Source organism: Chlorocebus sabaeus, chromosome 4 (assembly GCF_047675955.1).
Source record: "Chlorocebus sabaeus isolate Y175 chromosome 4, mChlSab1.0.hap1, whole genome shotgun sequence".
Lineage (NCBI taxonomy): Eukaryota > Metazoa > Chordata > Mammalia > Primates > Cercopithecidae > Chlorocebus > Chlorocebus sabaeus.
This window is the reverse complement of record NC_132907.1, coordinates 63,381,256-63,398,771: the sequence shown is the minus strand read 5'-3', so window position 1 is coordinate 63,398,771 and position 17,516 is coordinate 63,381,256. Positions and strand designations below refer to the sequence as shown.

Here is a 17,516-nt window from a genome sequence, read left to right as displayed (position 1 = left end):
CAGATAAAAAGATGACCAAAACAATGACTCTGCCATCAATAATTCAATGAATATGCACTCTAGAACATGTAAATAATGACATCAAGCCAAAGTGCTATAGGTATTCTATGAAATGCAGTAGAGACATAAGCAAAAAAAAAAAAAAAAAAAAAAAAAAACGTATATTTAAATGTAGCACTCAAAGCAGAACAGAAGGCTGTAGGTGAGGTCTGTCTATTCTGAAGAGAATACTAAAGCCTAGACAGAGGATGGTCTTTCCATCTTCCCATCTTAATCTTTGTCTTTTTTTTTGACAGCCATGATATACTGTAAAATTTTGATGTTCTCAAAATCTATAAAATCCCAAAATGTTTTTTAACACATGCTATTATATTGTCTTTCCCACTCCAACCTGTCACTCTTCCCATCAAGTGCTTCTATAATTGGAAAGGGGTTGGTGGGAGAGAATTATTTTTTCCTCTAGAGGAAAGTAGAAGATGTTCTGTTTATTCTGGTCTATACATTTATTTAGAAGAATGTACTGAGACAACACATTTCCTCTTAAGGAACTGTTTCTTCTAAACAAGGACATGCCTCTTCATTGCCATAATACAATCTTGATTCTCAGTCTACCAAACTTGAGTTGTACATATCTGATCATGCAAATTTATATTTTACTACAAACAGGGAATAAAATGTAAAAAGAATTCAGCAAAATTGAAGTCTACACCACCTACTATCAAATGCCCAGAGTACTAAAATACCCTGTGTAGGTCAATAACATTTTGCTGCTGTGCATTTATCTCATTTGGAAATCTTCTGGCTTATTGCAATCTACCTATAGTGATGAGTCAACTATAATGATCAAAAGGGAAATGTCTTAATGCATCCTGGGATCCAACCCACTTTAAATAACAGTATTGGAAGCTGTCCCAGGATTAGAAAACCTGGATAAGCACATGAACTTTGTGTGAATTTCAGTTTGTATTGAGATGTCTATGGCTCTTACAAAAAGGGAATTCCATTGAGATTTCTTGTCTCCTTTGTTTCAATTCAATAAGATCCATAGTGGTTAAAGCTTTTTTCCCCATTAAACACAGTATGTGTATGGCACGTGTGTGTGTGTGTGTGTGTGTGTGTGTGTGCAGCAGAGGTAGGGGACGGTCATTCATTCCTCACTGAAATCTGTGCTTGTGCACACCATGATGATTGAGCCATAGCATTGTAGTATGTGAGCTTTTCCTAGCAGCAACACATTTAGGATTAAGTTTTAGATCAATGATTTGTATTGGTTGATCAGAACAGCTGATGCCAAGATTCTTAATTAAGTTCATGGTTTAAAAAGTGAATTTTTTCTCCTAATCAAGAATAATTGTTACTGATCATGAAAACATTGTTATCAGATAATCATTGCATACAGATTTGTATTATCTAAAAGAAAGTCAGAAAACTTGTAATTATTTATTTATATGCATCCCCATTATAAAGATAAGACGGCCTCTTAATCATCTGAAGAGAGATATAGTGGAAGTTGGAAAATCCTTCATCAAAATTAATATCCCTAATAATGGTTTATAAAGAAGTTTTTTTAAAAAAAATAGAAATTGAAACTTTGCAAGCTGTAAAAGGAGAGAAGTACCAGTAATTTTGACTGAAGCATATAAAGTAATGAAGTAGCCTAAAAACTGATGAGATGTTTCAGCTGTACCAAACTACTGAACAAAACAAGAGAGTTGGGGAACAGGACACTTTCTGGACTGTCTTTCCAGTATATAAGGATACTTCTTAAATGCTCCCCCTCTCTTTGATCCTGGGGGTGCTAGCCCCAGCTGATGGGTCCAAGACAGTACCAGCCAATCAGGGCCATTTTCTTTTCTTTTCTTTCTTTCTTTCTTTTTTTTTTTTTTTTTTTTCTGTGGCCCAGGCTGGAGTGCAGTGGCACAATCTTGGCTCACTGCAACCTCTGCCTCCTGGGTTCAAGCAATTCTCCCAAATCTCCTGCCTCAACCTCCCAAGTAGCTGGGATTACAGGTGTGCACCACCACATCTGGCTAAATTTTTTTGTATTTTTAGTAGAGACAGGATTTCACCATGTTAGCCAGGCTGGTCTCAAACTGCTGACCTCAAATGATCCTCCTCCCTCGGCCTCCCAAAGTGCTGGGATTACAGGCTTGAGCCACCGTGCCAGGCCTCAAGGCCATTTTCTAAGAAATTGGAAAGGGGGCCGAAAGAGAAACCCTCTTTTCGACAGGTAAGCTCTGGAACTGTTGGGGTGCCATTCTGCCCTGTGGACTGAAGGATGAAGGAGGCAGGATGTGAATGAAGAGGAAAGGAAAGCAGAAGCGCCCTGAGGAGGAGATAGAGCTAGGGGTACAATGCTGGCAGCTTCTTCGCGCCTGCCCTTGGGCCTTTCCAGAGACTGCAGAATTTCCACTCTTAACTTTCAGGAGAAACCCTATACAAAGATGACACATACCTCTTCATTTGTTTAACTATCTCTGATGGGCTACTGTTACTTGCCAACATGTTTTGGTGTGATGATAGAGAACAAACCAGAAACAGTACTTACATAACTCCAAGTAATCATTTAACCTCAGTAACTGTCAGTTTCTAGTCTCTGACATTAGAATAAAATAATTCTGGATATTTACATCAATCCTGTATTTGCAGATTAATAATTATTGTGACAAATGTTACTAGAAAGCCTCAAAAATTACATAAAATCCTTTAGTACAAGTGCTGTCTTTTATATAATTTAATGCTGCCATCTGAACTGTTCGGAAGCAAACGGATTGTCCGCTCATAAAGTAGTTGTTCTAAACACCTTTGACATGTAGCTTAATGGGGTTTGAAGAATAGTATATTGCAAACAATTAGAGGTTTCCTTTGTGAGACATTAACTGCTTCAACAGTTAGAAAATCAACTTCACTATAACCCTCGTCCACCATAAAAATCAGTCAATTTGCACATTTTTTTCTGCTAAAGGTGGTCTTAAAATATGACTTATTTTATTGACATATGTACATATTATGTATTCATGTATTATTCTACTACCACATATGCTAATAAATTATACCTGTACATATAATCTGTGGGTCTCTATGTCTGCATACACACCTGCACACCCTTTTACCAATAATATTTCTGCTTCTTGTGTGTTCCAGTTTCACTGCCTTGGACATGTTGTGTAACCTCTGCTGTCTCTTTATCAACCTGTTTTCTCTGTCTTAATAGGGAAAATATTACACCACTTGTTGAAGGATGAATTAAATAAAATAGTCTACAAAAGTACTTTGTAAGCAGTAAAGGACTACACAGACACACAGAGCTAATATTTCCAACTAAATGTATAAGAAATGCATAATCTGAAGAATGGACTATGAATCCAAAACAGCTTTCTTCCCCATTCCTTCTTCATATGTGTTTAAAGAGCTCTATGAAAAGAAAATGTTCAGCCTCTTTTCACAAATTGGTAGTAATTCTTCATTCGGGGAAGGTCTTTTCCAGAAAGAAACTCAAGTCTTTCCATCATCCATGTGCAGAACATCTGTGCTAAAAGCATTCCATGCACACTTCTTTGAAGCACTGGCTGCCTAGAGGAATACTTTGATTTGGGCTTTATTTAAATGCCTGAACTTCTATTGGAGAAACAAAAGGTTTTCTAGTAAGAGCTCAGTTGGGAACAGGACCAACCTCCAGCCAGTTTAACCACTCAGAGGCCAAGCAGCCTGGCATTTCTTAGAGCTCTGTGCAATGAAAATCTCCCTGAGAACTTGCAGCACAGGCGAACAGCTGGTTTGGGAGGCTAGTGACCCTGGGTGCAATCACTGTGGTAATTAGATTTAATTTTCCTAATCAAACAGTGGCTGACTCCATCATGCCTATGTCTCCTATGTAGAAAATCATTACTCTCATTTAATGGTACTTTGACGTGTTTCATATTTTTGTGGCTTAGTACCTTAATATTAGATATTACCTCTTTGTGACTATCAATCTAGCCATTCAAACAGCTATGTGTACCAAAGAGTTTAATTTGGAGGTTGCCCTACTTAGGCAACTTTCCAGAAGGATCTTCTAACGTTAAGCAGACCTTGAATATCATTGTACACTCCTATTCTGCAAGTCTTTTGTATGCTTGTATCAATTCATTTAGAACGATGGCATCAGCCATAAGTCATTGGCAAGCCTGAAGGGTTTGGGTTTTGAGTGTTTCTGCAAGCCCAGGGAAGTACGACATCCTGGGGTCACTCCAAAAGAGTAACAGAGATCATGGGGCTACGTGAAAGCGTGTCTTCCTGGAAGGCGAGAAGGAAAGACATGTGTGAATCTATCCATGTCTGCTTGCATCTGGAGAACGCCTGTTCATGTTGTAAAGAAAAGCCATCGGTATTGTCATCTCAGGAGACCGGCTTGTTTTATGCGTGTGCATGTTATACGTGCTATCACACGAAACTGGCCAACTGATAGCGTGACGAGGTACAGTGTCCCTGGGAATTGTAATTGCTTGGTCGGTGAAAAAAAGAACATCAGACCGTTGCTGATAATAGCACAAGGTGCATTTTGATAGTGTAAAAGAGGAAACAGACGGAGTCATACAAGTTCTGAGTATATCTTAAACCCCCGCCCAAGGGGAAAAAAAAGAAAGAAAGAAAAGGAAGGGAAAGCCTGGGGCTGAAGGAGTGTTACAGGGAGCGAATTGCTCAGGACTTCAAACACTGGGAGTCATTCTGTCAAGGGGAGGGGGCGGGCGGGGGCAGGCACTGGGCCTCTTTAACAAAGTCCTCCTCTCTTTGCTCCCTCCCACTTCATTCACTTGCAAATCAGTGTGTGCCCACAAGAGCCAGCTCTGCCGAGCCCGTAACCTTCGCATCCCGAGAGCTGCAGTTTCAGCGCGAGAGCAAGAGCGGCAGAGCCGGCAACCGCGGCGGCGGTGGAGGCAGGAACAGCCTGGGCGGGTCGCAGGGTCTCCGCGGGCGCAGGAAGGCGAGCAGAGGTGGGTTCGGGCTCCGTTGGCTGTGCATACATCTCCCATTTTTTTAATTCTGTAGCGTTGATGAAAGCCAATCAGAGAGCGAGCCCTCTCCACCCCGTGGGTGCCGCGCGCCGGAGTTGGGAGGGATGCTCTCAGCCTGCGAGCCCGGGTCGGGGCGGGCGCACGGGTCCGGCTGCGCGGGCGGCGCTGCTGCCACTGCTCAGGACTGACGCCTCTTCCCGGGGAGCCTGGGCGCCGCTCCTCCGCCTCCTGGTAAGACCGATCCGCCGTGGGGCTGGGTGGGGGCACGGGGAAGCGGGCCGCCGGAGAAGAACCCGCTGCCTTTCTCTACGCCGGCAGAGGCTGCCAGGGGAGCTCCGGCATTTGCAAAGTTGGCTGGTCAATTACCAAAGGGCGCTGGTGCGTGCAGGACCCGCTGAGCCGTTTGGGGCTTGATTTATCTCCACCTGCCCGCATCATAAGGGTCTGTGCGGTGACTGCTTGGGCTGAGTTACATTTCTTAGCTTTGGGGGTAAAGCAGAAAATCAGGTAGTCTGAAAACTCTGGAATGCTCCCAGTAGGGAAAACTTAAACTAAAGAGACGATTTGGCTGGGAGAAGGAGCTAAAGAAAACTGTTAGCTTGCATGTTCCGGGCAACGCCTGCCGGCTCATCTAGGACAGAAATGCTTAGGTTGCGAGGAAAGTCCAACATTGGACTCCGAAAATGGAGCACACTGTCCAGGGAAAAGTCATGTGGAAGGCGCAGCTCGCTCGTGCTCCTCCACGGCTGGCCAGGCTCAAATCTGGGGGATAAAGCCTTCCCTGGACTGATTGGAGAGTAGTTGGAGTGCGCTTGGTTTTAGGTGCCAGATGCAGGAAAATTGGAGCCCCCAATGCGTTAATCCCAGAATTTAATAAAAAAGGACGCTGCAATGTGGACTGCAGCAGTTGCACAGCTGAGATTACTTCTGTAGTTAGATATTCTGCCATGAGTTACCGTAGATCTCGAGATGGCAGATACTGGAGAGGTCAGCGTGGTGCTAAGAAGTGTTGTCACTGCTGCAATAAAATCCATATTTTATGGGGAGTTAAATGCAGGTCTCTGTTAGTGAAAGGGGCTGGCCACCTGAGTTAACTATGACTCAGAACATTCAAGAACCAAGAAGTTTAATCATCTGGAATAGCCATACGTTTCTCTCTCCCACTGTCATTTAAAAAAAAAAAAAATTAAATTATGATAGTCACACTATACAGTTGTATCAGACCGTGTCTCTGCGAATCTTCACTTTCACTTCGTAAAGCACACAGTGGGAAAGAAGAAAGAGGTTTTCCCTGCAAGAATGTTGCAGGAGTGGCTGTTGTGTACATATATGGCTGCTCTGGAGGGGTGCAGACCAAAATATGGGCTTTCTGAATGGTTAATTATCCAGGGGGTTGCAAACTCCTCCCTGTGTTGGAAAAGGAACCCAGGGATATGCCTAGTTAATGTACAACTCTTCCAAGAAGGACTAACAAATATGTTTATATGAATTTTGCCAAGAGTTGCTTATTTTCTTTATTTTCTTACTGAAAGCTTTATCTGAAAAGGAAAACCCTTAAGATTTTACTTTGAGAGAGACAGAGGGAAAAAAAAACTCTTCCAGTTTCGCTCGAGACTTGAGCATCATGCCTTGTGTAATAGTACTTGCATGGCTCTATGCTTGCTATTTTAGAGAACCGTAAAACCAGTTGTGTGAAGAAAGGGGTATACTTGAGCAGATGTCTTCATTATGTCATAACCAGGAGGGCAAAGTTTATGCCAGAGGCCAGATTGTCAATGCAGAGCTCAGACACTTAAAAGAAATCCAACAATTGACTGGAAAATGCAATCATATAGGATTGTATCTCATCCCCTTTTGCTCTTTGGCGTGTTCTAATTAAAAAGGTACTGAAGGAAAATAAAAAGCAGATATTTTGCCACCTAATGTAACGGTTCATGCCATACTTTTGAAGCAGAGGAAGTAACCAATTTCTTCAGAAAAACTAAGAGGCAGCAGCCCATTTTTGAAGGAAAATGGCACCAATTCAGTTCTACTGTATTTGTGTCTACAATTATCTTTTGCTACCATTACAAGAAAGTGACAGGTTAGTATCTCCACAGGGACTTTTAGTCCCTTTACTATCTGGCTTTTACACCAATTTATTGCACTTACATTTTGTACTGCTAACTCTGCAAAGATAATATATGGAAACATAATCATTTTATACCAACTTGCCTACTATCGAAAAACGTGTGCCCTACCTCTTCCACCCACCACTTCCATCAGCTTTGCAAGGAAAAACTTACTGAGGCACTCTTCCTTCTTAAGAAAAAAATGTATCTTGCAAAATACTGCTTGAGACACTTGAAAACAGCTAAACATTTTCTAGAAAGCACAGCTACAGTCACAGGGTATTACATGATACTGTATTATTATAGCAATACATTGCAACAAGTTCTGAAAATTGGGACTAATTGAGTGAATGTCCCACATAGGGATTTCTTTGAAAGGAACGAAATGTGACAAATATTCTGAGTGAAACTACAATCTTCCTAACAAATTGAAATGTGTGGTCCCCTCTTCTGGCCCCGTAGTTGCTTTGCAGTCATGAATGCCAATACACTAAGGCTGAACCCTTTGAACTATTCAAACTTTTTTTAGTTGGAAGGGACCTCTAGTGGGTCACTCCATGCATTTCTCCCTGGAGTTCAGTTGCAGAATGGATTTTGTTATCTAAGATGAGAGTATAACAACTTTTTGTCTGTAAACAAGTTAGTATTCTCTAAGTACTATCTTAATATTTGTGACAGGTCAAATCATTATTGCTATTATTTCTGTACTTCCTCTAATTTAGGGGACTTACAAATATTTTTATGGTTTTCTGAATATCTAGACTTTTGGTAACTGCTGGATGGTTCCAAATGAAAGCAATGGCCAATTAATAAAGAATTTACCATCATCAATATAAGATTTTCTTATTTCTGACCTTTCCAAGACCTACTTCCTTACTTCTAATTTACCCAATAATAATAACATTATATTTAGAACTCCAAAAGTCCTACATGAAGAGTGCCCCCCCTCACCCAACAACAAAAGAAATATTTGCAGGAAAAAAAGTACAATGACTGTTTCAGAAATCTGTGAACATTCACAAGTTATGCTGAACCAAAGCAATCTAATTCAAAGAATTCCCTATTCAAATAAATATGTTGAATATCCAAAAGATGTTTAGATACCTGTGTCACCCTTTCTCCAGGTTTTTTCTGTTTCATTTCTTTCCTTGATGTATCACAACACATTTTAGGTAACCTACTCCTTAAAATACTCTGCCTGGAACTTGGAGTAAGATAACTTCTGTAGGGTGAATCAGCCTCTTCTGCTGACAGCCTGCAGGTTTCAACTTCCAATTTAAAAATCTGTTCTAAAGTTTGAAATGTGTTCCAAATGAGATAACATCCGGCAAAATCCAGTTGCCTTGTGCTTCTTGCTTAGTCACGGCTGCTTATTCTTTGGTGTCCATCAGAATTAGGGTCTCGCTTATAAAAATAACAAGCGGTGACTCAGTCTGAATTGTATTCTTAATAGTGTTTCAACCTAGCAGTGTCTACTGAGCACGCTTTATTTACTTCACAAAAAAGTGAAAACGTAGATAACCAAACCTTCTCTGGTTAAAATATTTTTCTGAATAATTAGTCTAAATTCAAAGACTCAAGAACATTATGGTAATAGGAGAATTGCATAAAGAAGAAGGCATACGCACACACGCAAACATAGCACCCAGTTGTGACAGTGTTCCAAGAATATTAGAAAAGAAATACAGAAATGCAGCCTTTAGGCTGATTTTCTTTTCTTCTTCTTTTTTTTTTTTTTTTTTTTTTTTCATGTTGTTTTCTCCATTGGGATTTTTATTTTATTTTGAAGACAGATGAGTGCTTGAAGCACTTTCCTGAAACTAAATAATAGTAATATTTTTGTTCAAGTTTGCCTCTTACAAAGATTAACTGGTCTACTTTTTTTAAGTTTCTATTCGTACAGAAGCCTCTCTTTTTCAAAGCAATCTTATGAGGAACTTCAGGTTCTCTCTAATTAACTATTGAACTAAATGTATGTAGTGTTTGTGATGCTATCACCCACAGAGTAGGAAGATAAGGGAAGAGGGGAGAATATAAATAACCCTTCAAAAAAGTGGTGCACTTAAAATTACTACAAAATAGTTGGGTCAGAGGGAGCCATCTATAGCCAACAGTCTAGTTGTTCAAAATTGACCTATCCAAGAAATTTTCAACTCTTCCAACAAAGAAAACTTATTGAAGGCTGAATGCTGTGAGCACACATTCATAAATGTAGAGTAGACACATATGCAGAGACTATTCGAGATTATTTCATCTTATTTCATCTGGTTAATATATTTACACTAATACCATTGGGAACTGGTTTCTTCCAGCAATCAGATCACCTTGCTGTGATTTATAAGAGGTTTCATTAATGAAACCAGAGTTTCATTAATGCCAGAGTGTTAATATTAAATTTGATTTATCATGTAAATGGGCAGCATGGGTTGCAAGCTTTTCTTAGTATATATGGTACTATCTTGTGAGAGAAATGGCTTATGAAGAAGATGAGGCACATAAAGCCAGCATACCACAGGGTATGATTTATCTTCATATTTCAGCACTTGAAAGAACTCTGTGTTTTTCTCTTTCTCTAATTTCCGAAATTGGTAGGTCTGGCCAAAAGATATCCAAGAGACCTAATAAGTTATAGGAAGAGAAAACAGCAAGAAAAAATTAACTTTGAGAAGTGTCCAAGTGAGTAAAATGGAAAGAGATGAGGAGGTAAATTTTTACAGCAGAGAGAAACATAAGAATAGAAATAGAATCAAAATTGCCATTTTTACATAGGGTGCATTTTCCTCTTTATAAATAGTGCTACCGTTAAATGCCACTTTATAAACATAATTGCATCATTAACATATTTATACACACTACTCTTCTCTACCATAAAGTGCAAACTTGAAAATTACCTTTAAAAAATCTAAGGGAGATAACCCTGGGTGGATGGTAAATTAACCAGAGGAATATCTTTTTTTAAGTGGTCTGAAATCACATCAGAATCAAGGAAAAGATTTTATTGGTGCATTGAAGAATATCAACTCTTTTCCTTCTATTATCTTTATTGTCCTGCATGCTAAATAGAAAAACTGTGTATTCCTCTGATGCCTACAATCCAAAGTATACAGTAATAATATAGACCGGCCGGGCATGGTGGCTCAAGCCTGTAATCCCAGCACCTTGGGAGGCCGAGATGGGCGGATTACAAGGTCAGGAGATCGAAATCATCCTGGCTAACACGATGAAACCCCGTCTCTACTAAAAAATACGAAAAACTAGCCGGGCGAGGTGGCGGGTGCCTGTAGTCCCAGCTACTCGGGAGGCTGAGGCAGGAGAATGGCGTAAACCCCGGAGGCGGAGCTTGCAGTGAGCTGAAATCGCGCCACTGCACTCCAGGCTGGGTGACAGAGCGAGACTCCATCTCAAAATAATAATAATAATAATAATAATATAGATCAAGTGTTCTACTTGTCACCCATTTGGATCCTGTGTGTGATATAGCATGATGAAAGGCAGAGCTACAAGACAGCAAGCCCCCATCTCTTTACATGGTGTGTGTATATATGTGCTCAGAGCATATATATCTACACACACACACATATATATAGTGGATAGCAGGAAAAGAGTTGATAATTATGTATGTGTATATATGGTATATATATGGTGTATATATGTGTATATATACACTTTAAATGGTATATATACACACATATGTGTATATATATGCTCAGAGCATATATATACACACACATATAGATATATATAATGGATAAAAGGAAAACAGTTGATAATATATATGTGTGTATACATATATACATATATCCAGCAAAGATTCAAAAAACCACTATTTTGGCTCGGAATTTTTATACATCCAAATAATAATGATAATAAATAATAAACTAACCTTTACTGAGCTTTTCTAAGTCACACCCTGTTCTAAGTATTTTACACGCATTTCGCATAGCAATACTTACACAGTAAATCAAAATGGCCCTGCTACACTTATATCCTCTTTACTTAGCCCTTTTTTGGTTTGAATTTCCAGGGAATCTCCATTTAAGCCAAGCACTTAATGAATGTGCTGTTAACAAACAATTGTGATGTCTTGGAAGTAAAAGTGTGACTCTCTCTGAGAACTGCAGAGCAGCAGAGGGCGTGGGAATGATTTTATTATTTTGACCAGAGCTTGGCAGATGTGAAGGCTGAGGAAGATGTTTTCTAAGTTATTCATTTTTGAAAAATAATCTGCAAGCGTGTGTCAGAATTTATAATTATAGTAGAAAGCATTGTGTGGGCCATTTTTCTGAACATAATGATGGTACCTTTTATAAGAGAATAAACATCTTCTCCTGCCTTCAGAGGGATCTTTATGAGGGAGGGAGTATTTCAGGCAGGTAGCTAAAATGACACCTGTTCATTGCATTGAGATGGGAGAGACACCTCAACCTCACAGCACCCACTAAGGGCATCAGTCCATTCTCAGCTTGTTGACATTACCATGGATGTAGCATTTGGGACTCTGGGTAGAGCTAAGTAAGATAGTGTTTGTGTCCTTCCTTATCTGATAAGTAAAAGTATTTTATTTTGTGACCACAATTACTTCATTACTTCATTACTATCACAATTTGGTATTTGTTCTGAATGATTTATCAAGTAAAATTTCACACACACACACACACACACACACACACACACACACAACCACTACCATGCCACTGGAAGAGAATCCCCACAAAAACAAGGAAAGAAAGAGGGAGGGAGGAAAGGAGAAAGGGAGGGAAGGAGGGAGAGAGAGAGAGGGAGGAAGGGAGGAAAAAACCCTCTTAATACAGTCACATTTTATATGGTTGACATGATGAGCCATTTTCATTATATTCTATTCTTTCTATTGCCACCATTCAAAAAGTCATGTAGTGAATCTAGCCTTCAAGGAAAGTTTGATCATTAGAAATATAATCAGAGAATGTGAGACACAGGAAGGTGCTTAAAGATGACTTTATCTAATACTCTTCGTTTAACTGTGAGATAATTGATGACCAGAGAGATGAATGACTTATCCATGGATACATTTGATTTATTTTGTTCTGTTATCTCTATCCTTCTCTGCTGTGGCCTGAGTTCTAGTTGTTGAATATCCTTGCTTTTTATCATCACCATTTAATTCTGGCATTAAAAAGTAAAAAGGAAATTTAAATCCAGAATATTATTATTTATAAGTATTCTGTGAAGGGACAAATGTGGAAACTCGTGGTGAAGATAAGGATGTAGGCTTCTTTAGGAATTTCATGTGTTCCTGCATTTTGTAAATTTCCTATTGCAAAGAAGAATTAACAATTTCCCTCAAAATATTGACCATTGCCAGGGAGACATATGATAAGGTTTGGGGTTTTGTTTTATTTGTAATGGCTTGATGGCAGTTTTGAGTAAGCCTTATCTAAATCAGTGATTCCCCAGGAGACCAAGTTGTATCCATCTTTGAAACAAAAAATTATTAGTGGTAAGATATGAAAAATGATGACAACCTATTGTGTTTCTCATAAATCTCAATTTGTTTGATTTAAAGAACTCAGACAGTGACCTTCCCACTGCTTTGAAGTTAAAATGTCAATTCTTTCATGGAAATATGGGGAAAGATTATGATGGCTTTTTCCGTGGCAAAATTTAAATTTGGCAAGTAACTCAATGTCAATCCTCTTTCTTTTAAAAAGTAAAACGTTAATGTTCCATGAAATCCAAAAATCTGGGGACCACTGGTTTATACAATGACTGACATCATGTTGAAAAATGATTGACCTGGTTCTCTTCCTTCTTATCTGGATGAACAAAAAGTAAAGGGGAATTATAATTATATTTAAAACACCAAAAAGACAAACTAAACAAAATCCATTTAATCAAAAGGTATCCTTGAGTCTCTTAATTAAAACTTACAGAGATTAATACTAACGTTTGGAATACTAATATGATCTTTGACCATATTAACAGATCCTCAAAAAAAAATATGCTTTGCCAAGCTCATGGCCAGAATGTGTCATTAATAATGAATTTTTCTACTTGATTATACAGTGGATAATTCAGTGGGAAATGAAAAGTTTTAAATTTATATCTAACTCCATAAGCTGGAACAAACACAGCCCACCTTAACTATATAAATTATAAAATGGGTGTCTTTTTTTTCTAAAAGTGAACTTTGTATACTTGTAGACAAAAATTTACTAACATGTTGGTCTGTATTTTGAGGTATGCATTCAAAAAGCAATTGCCTTCTAGTGTATAGTATAGATTTCAGTCATTAAAATGAGCTTATCATATTTTTGACTACAAAGCTTAAATCTCCTTTTGCAGAATTAAACAAGAAAGAGTTTCATTAATCTACTATCATCCATTTGAAAATATTTGCAGGCTGGGCATGGTGACTCACGCCTCTAATCTCAGCACTTTGGGAGGCTGAGGCGGCGGATCAACTGAGGTTAGGGGTTTGGGACCAGCCTGACCAACATGGTGAAACCCTGTTTGTACTAAAAATACAAAAAAATTAGCCAGATGTGGTGGTGGGCACCTATAATCCCAGCTACTCAGGAGACTGAGACAGGAGAATTGCTTGAACCCAGGAGGCGGGTTGCAGTGAGCCCAGATCACACTATTGTACTCCAGCCTGGGTGATAAGAGCAAAACTTTGCCTCAAAAAAACATATATATATACACACACACCTATATATATGCAACTGTATGTGTGTATATATACACACACATATTTATACATATATACATATATGTATATATAACATATATGTAACTATATGTATATATACACACACATATATATATGCAAGATGTATATATATTTGCAACTGCTCAGTTTCATACTCAACAAAATATCCTAAGGTCCCCTTAGCAACAGGTGCTAATTTAACACCAATCAAAATGGCGTGTGGTCAGTCTAATTACCAATGCAAACTGATGAAATCTGCCATGACTGTTATATTACTGCTGACTCTTCATTTGAACCAAATTCAGTGACTTTTCTCCCAGAAATTATTCTCATATTAAGCTACTTGTTTAAAAGTATCTAGTAGAGATATTGTCAGTGTTTCATAAAGGATTAATTCTATTAGTGTGGCCTTATGATAAATATCAGTGCCACATTTTCACTCTCCGATTCACCTGCCTTTTTATAAAGAGAGAGAGACATTTCAGGCAGGTCTTAATTAAGACAACAGAATGAAGTGGAGTCACTTCCAAGTTAATGTACCTGGGAGGAGGTGGTCCCAAACCTCCAGATACAAAAAGTGCCTGCTCAGCAATAACTTTTGCATTCATAGCAAATGCGATTACCTGGAAGAAAATTGCATTTAAGATAACAGTGCAGGAATGTCTAATGCAAGTGCTATATTTAGATATTTTGTCTTATACTTTTTCTTCTTCCTCAAGTTCACTTTTAATTCTGTCACCACACTCCAAAATATCTTTCCAAAGAGCACTGTGGTTTGTTTTTCTTAGAAAACTTTTTCTTCTTGAATTTAAATGGGCATGTACTTTGTGTTCCAAAAAGCAATGAAATTAAATTGAAGAGATAATCTTAGTACATGAGTGGACAGAGCAAGGTGCTTAGTGATTATCCGAATAACCACTTTCTCCCCAAATGTAACGCGAAGGAGGACGGGTACTTTATTTAAAATATGAAGTTGGAAGCAACATAAGAGTAAAGTGCTCTTGAGCAACTGAGTTTAATTTGATATAATAAAAGATTTCTATGAGGTGGGCAGAGAAAGGAGAAATTATTAAAACCCTAAGCTGGATTAATTGGGCACTATAGAATAAAAAGTTTGCTTTGTGCCTTTGAGGTTCTGAACATTAATTGAGCATATGTTTGCTTCCCAACTTCTCACTAAACCAAAATGGATTTTTAAATGGCTTTTTTCTCTTTTTTCTTTGTACGATAATCTTTTTATCACGGCTGGTGAGAGAAACCAACCACAGAAGACGAGAGCCAAACCTGTCCCATTTTGGATTTTAAAATATGCACTAATGTCTATAATCTTATAAAAGACTTTAAAGCAAGAAGTGAAATTTGGACTGCATGTTAAACTCCACAATCCAAAAAAGCAGCTACAAGACTCTGACTACTAAGGAGATGCTGAGTTTGTCAAGTACTTTCCAATTTAGGTTTTCCCTGATTGACAAGTGTTCGTAAGAATGATATTCAGCCAAGACTTTTGGAAAATCCATTATTTAATTCCCTGCACAGCAAAAGCCCACCTGATACAAACATAAGATGCTTTATGAAATAAATAAATCCAGGTTGGGGGAGAAATGAGAAAATGGTTTTAAAATATCACTTTTCCATCTCAAGATGAGAGTTTTAAGATGAGGGCATCCCTTGTAACTGTAAGCACATAGGGAAGGCTCAATAAATGCTTACTAGGTGAAATTCTTCTCATGTAAGCTACAAAAGCACCTCTTAAGTATTTTCACAACTGATTTCCTGTTCAAGCTTATTCATGCCAGTGAAAATACAACTTTTCTATCTCGTGCTAACAACTTAATTTTTTATAATTCTGACCACTTTCAAATGAGCCTATTTCGAAGGAAGCCCTATCAGTGGTGTCCTGAGAGCCAGGAAGACCAAGCAAGTTGATAGGGCAGCCCAGCTTTCAACAACGGGGCCACCAGCCCTCACCTTCCTCCAGGCAGGCATTTTATTAAAGTTAGTATTCAACATTGTTGCCTGGAGCCTGATTAATAATTTATGCCTTCCTAAGCAGATTAGCAGAATTCTGTCATTTTGATTTTTTAATTCTTAGTTTGTGTTTGGAAACAGAATGTTCCCCCTGAGTTTACACTTTTAACATATTTTATTTTTTAGAATTCATACCTAAACTAAACAATGTCCTTGCCAAGAATTATTTTCTCTTACAGTTTTAGTATCCATGTGTGTTACCATGTATTTTCTATAATAAATAAAACAACTGCTTATTTTCTAAGTGAATGACTTTTTTTTTTTTTGCCCCTCATTCAAATAATCCTATATGTTCTTGTTAAAGTATTTTGAATTTTGTTACTTAAGGATTAAAAATAAGAAAGATGATTGGGAAAATGGAGTAGAATAATCTAACACTTAGCACTTACAACATTTCAGGCATCATTTTAAATATCTTACATGAATTTAATGTTCACAACAAGACTTTCAAGTAAATACTGTCAATCTTTTCAATTTTAAAGATAACGCTAGGGAACAGAACAGTTATGCAACTTGCCCAAGGTCACACAGTTAGTTCTTTTTGGAGCTAAAATTAAATCATGGCACTGTTGAGAACCCACATTGTTTTAACTATTGCATTCTTGGCCTTTTGTGCTCTATATACATGTACTGAGATCATAGACAGAATAGATAGATGACAGGTAGATGATAGATACATAGATAGATAGATAGATAGATAGATAGATGATAGAATAGATGGAAAATATATAGATAGATAGAAGACAGGAAAGATAGATTCAAATGTATGAATCTCAAATACAAAAAAAGTCAAAGGTATATGGATTTTGTATATACATATATATTATATGTAACATGTACACATTTCTCAGGGCTTAAAAATACAATTAGAAAGAAAACTCATTTTCTTTTTCATCCTTCAGTGAGTGTACAAGTATATTCTTTAACAAGTGAGATCAATTAATTATAGCCCAAAGCAACAGATTTCAGCCTCATAGAGGCCTTTTAGCTTTAGGCCTGTCCGCTTTAATTTGAGTCAGTCTTATAATCACTTACTCTTGGTCCCAAGGAAAACCTTGCAAGGGTGTTTGAAAGGTTCAGATTCATCATTAATTACTTTATTCATTCTACAATGTTTATTGAGGGCCCCTGTGCTCAGTTCTAGAGAGAAAGCAGGTAACAAGACAAATATACATTGACTAGCAATTTAGGGAAAATAGATTATTTCCTCATACTCTATCCAAGACCAATAATACTAGCTTCGTATATAATGAATAGGATATTCAGAATTGATTATGTTTTCTATTCTCCCATACTTATATCTTACATTAATACAGAAATTAGCTGTGAGTTTCATGATTTGTAAGGTTTCTATTCATCTTCAGGTTTGACTTTGAACCTCCTACTCAGCTTAGAAAGAAACATCATACCTCCCTTCACTACCAAAAATTTAACATGGTTTTATATTTTTGATGGTATGCCTTAGAATATTTTCATGGTGGTTCCTTCACTAATCCCTACAATTTCCCCAGTGAATTTGCCACAAAGCACAAAGCCATACATACACTGGTCAGTCGAAATACAGTTCATCAAGAAATCAGTCTACACAAGACGACTAGTTAAGATTTAGGATTGAGGTGATGGGATTTCAATTCAACTCAGCCATTTAATGAATACTTTTGGGCAAAGCATTGTGTCGAGCACCACAGATAATGC

General features: G+C 37.9%; 1 protein-coding gene across 2 annotated transcripts in view; it reads left to right on the top strand.

The window, feature by feature from the left end:
• The first annotated feature begins 4,831 nt into the window (after positions 1-4,831).
• The window catches only part of CDH6 (cadherin 6), a 135,605-nt gene continuing 122,920 nt past the window's right edge, over positions 4,832-17,516 (top strand). The window contains exon 1 of one of the 2 annotated variants that reach the window (XM_007961271.3): positions 4,832-4,973. The gene's annotated coding sequence lies outside the window, so the exon portion shown is untranslated. Of the gene's footprint in view, positions 4,974-5,106; positions 5,226-17,516 lie in introns of those variants that run through there. The other variant, XM_037990718.2, reaches the window with a different exon arrangement.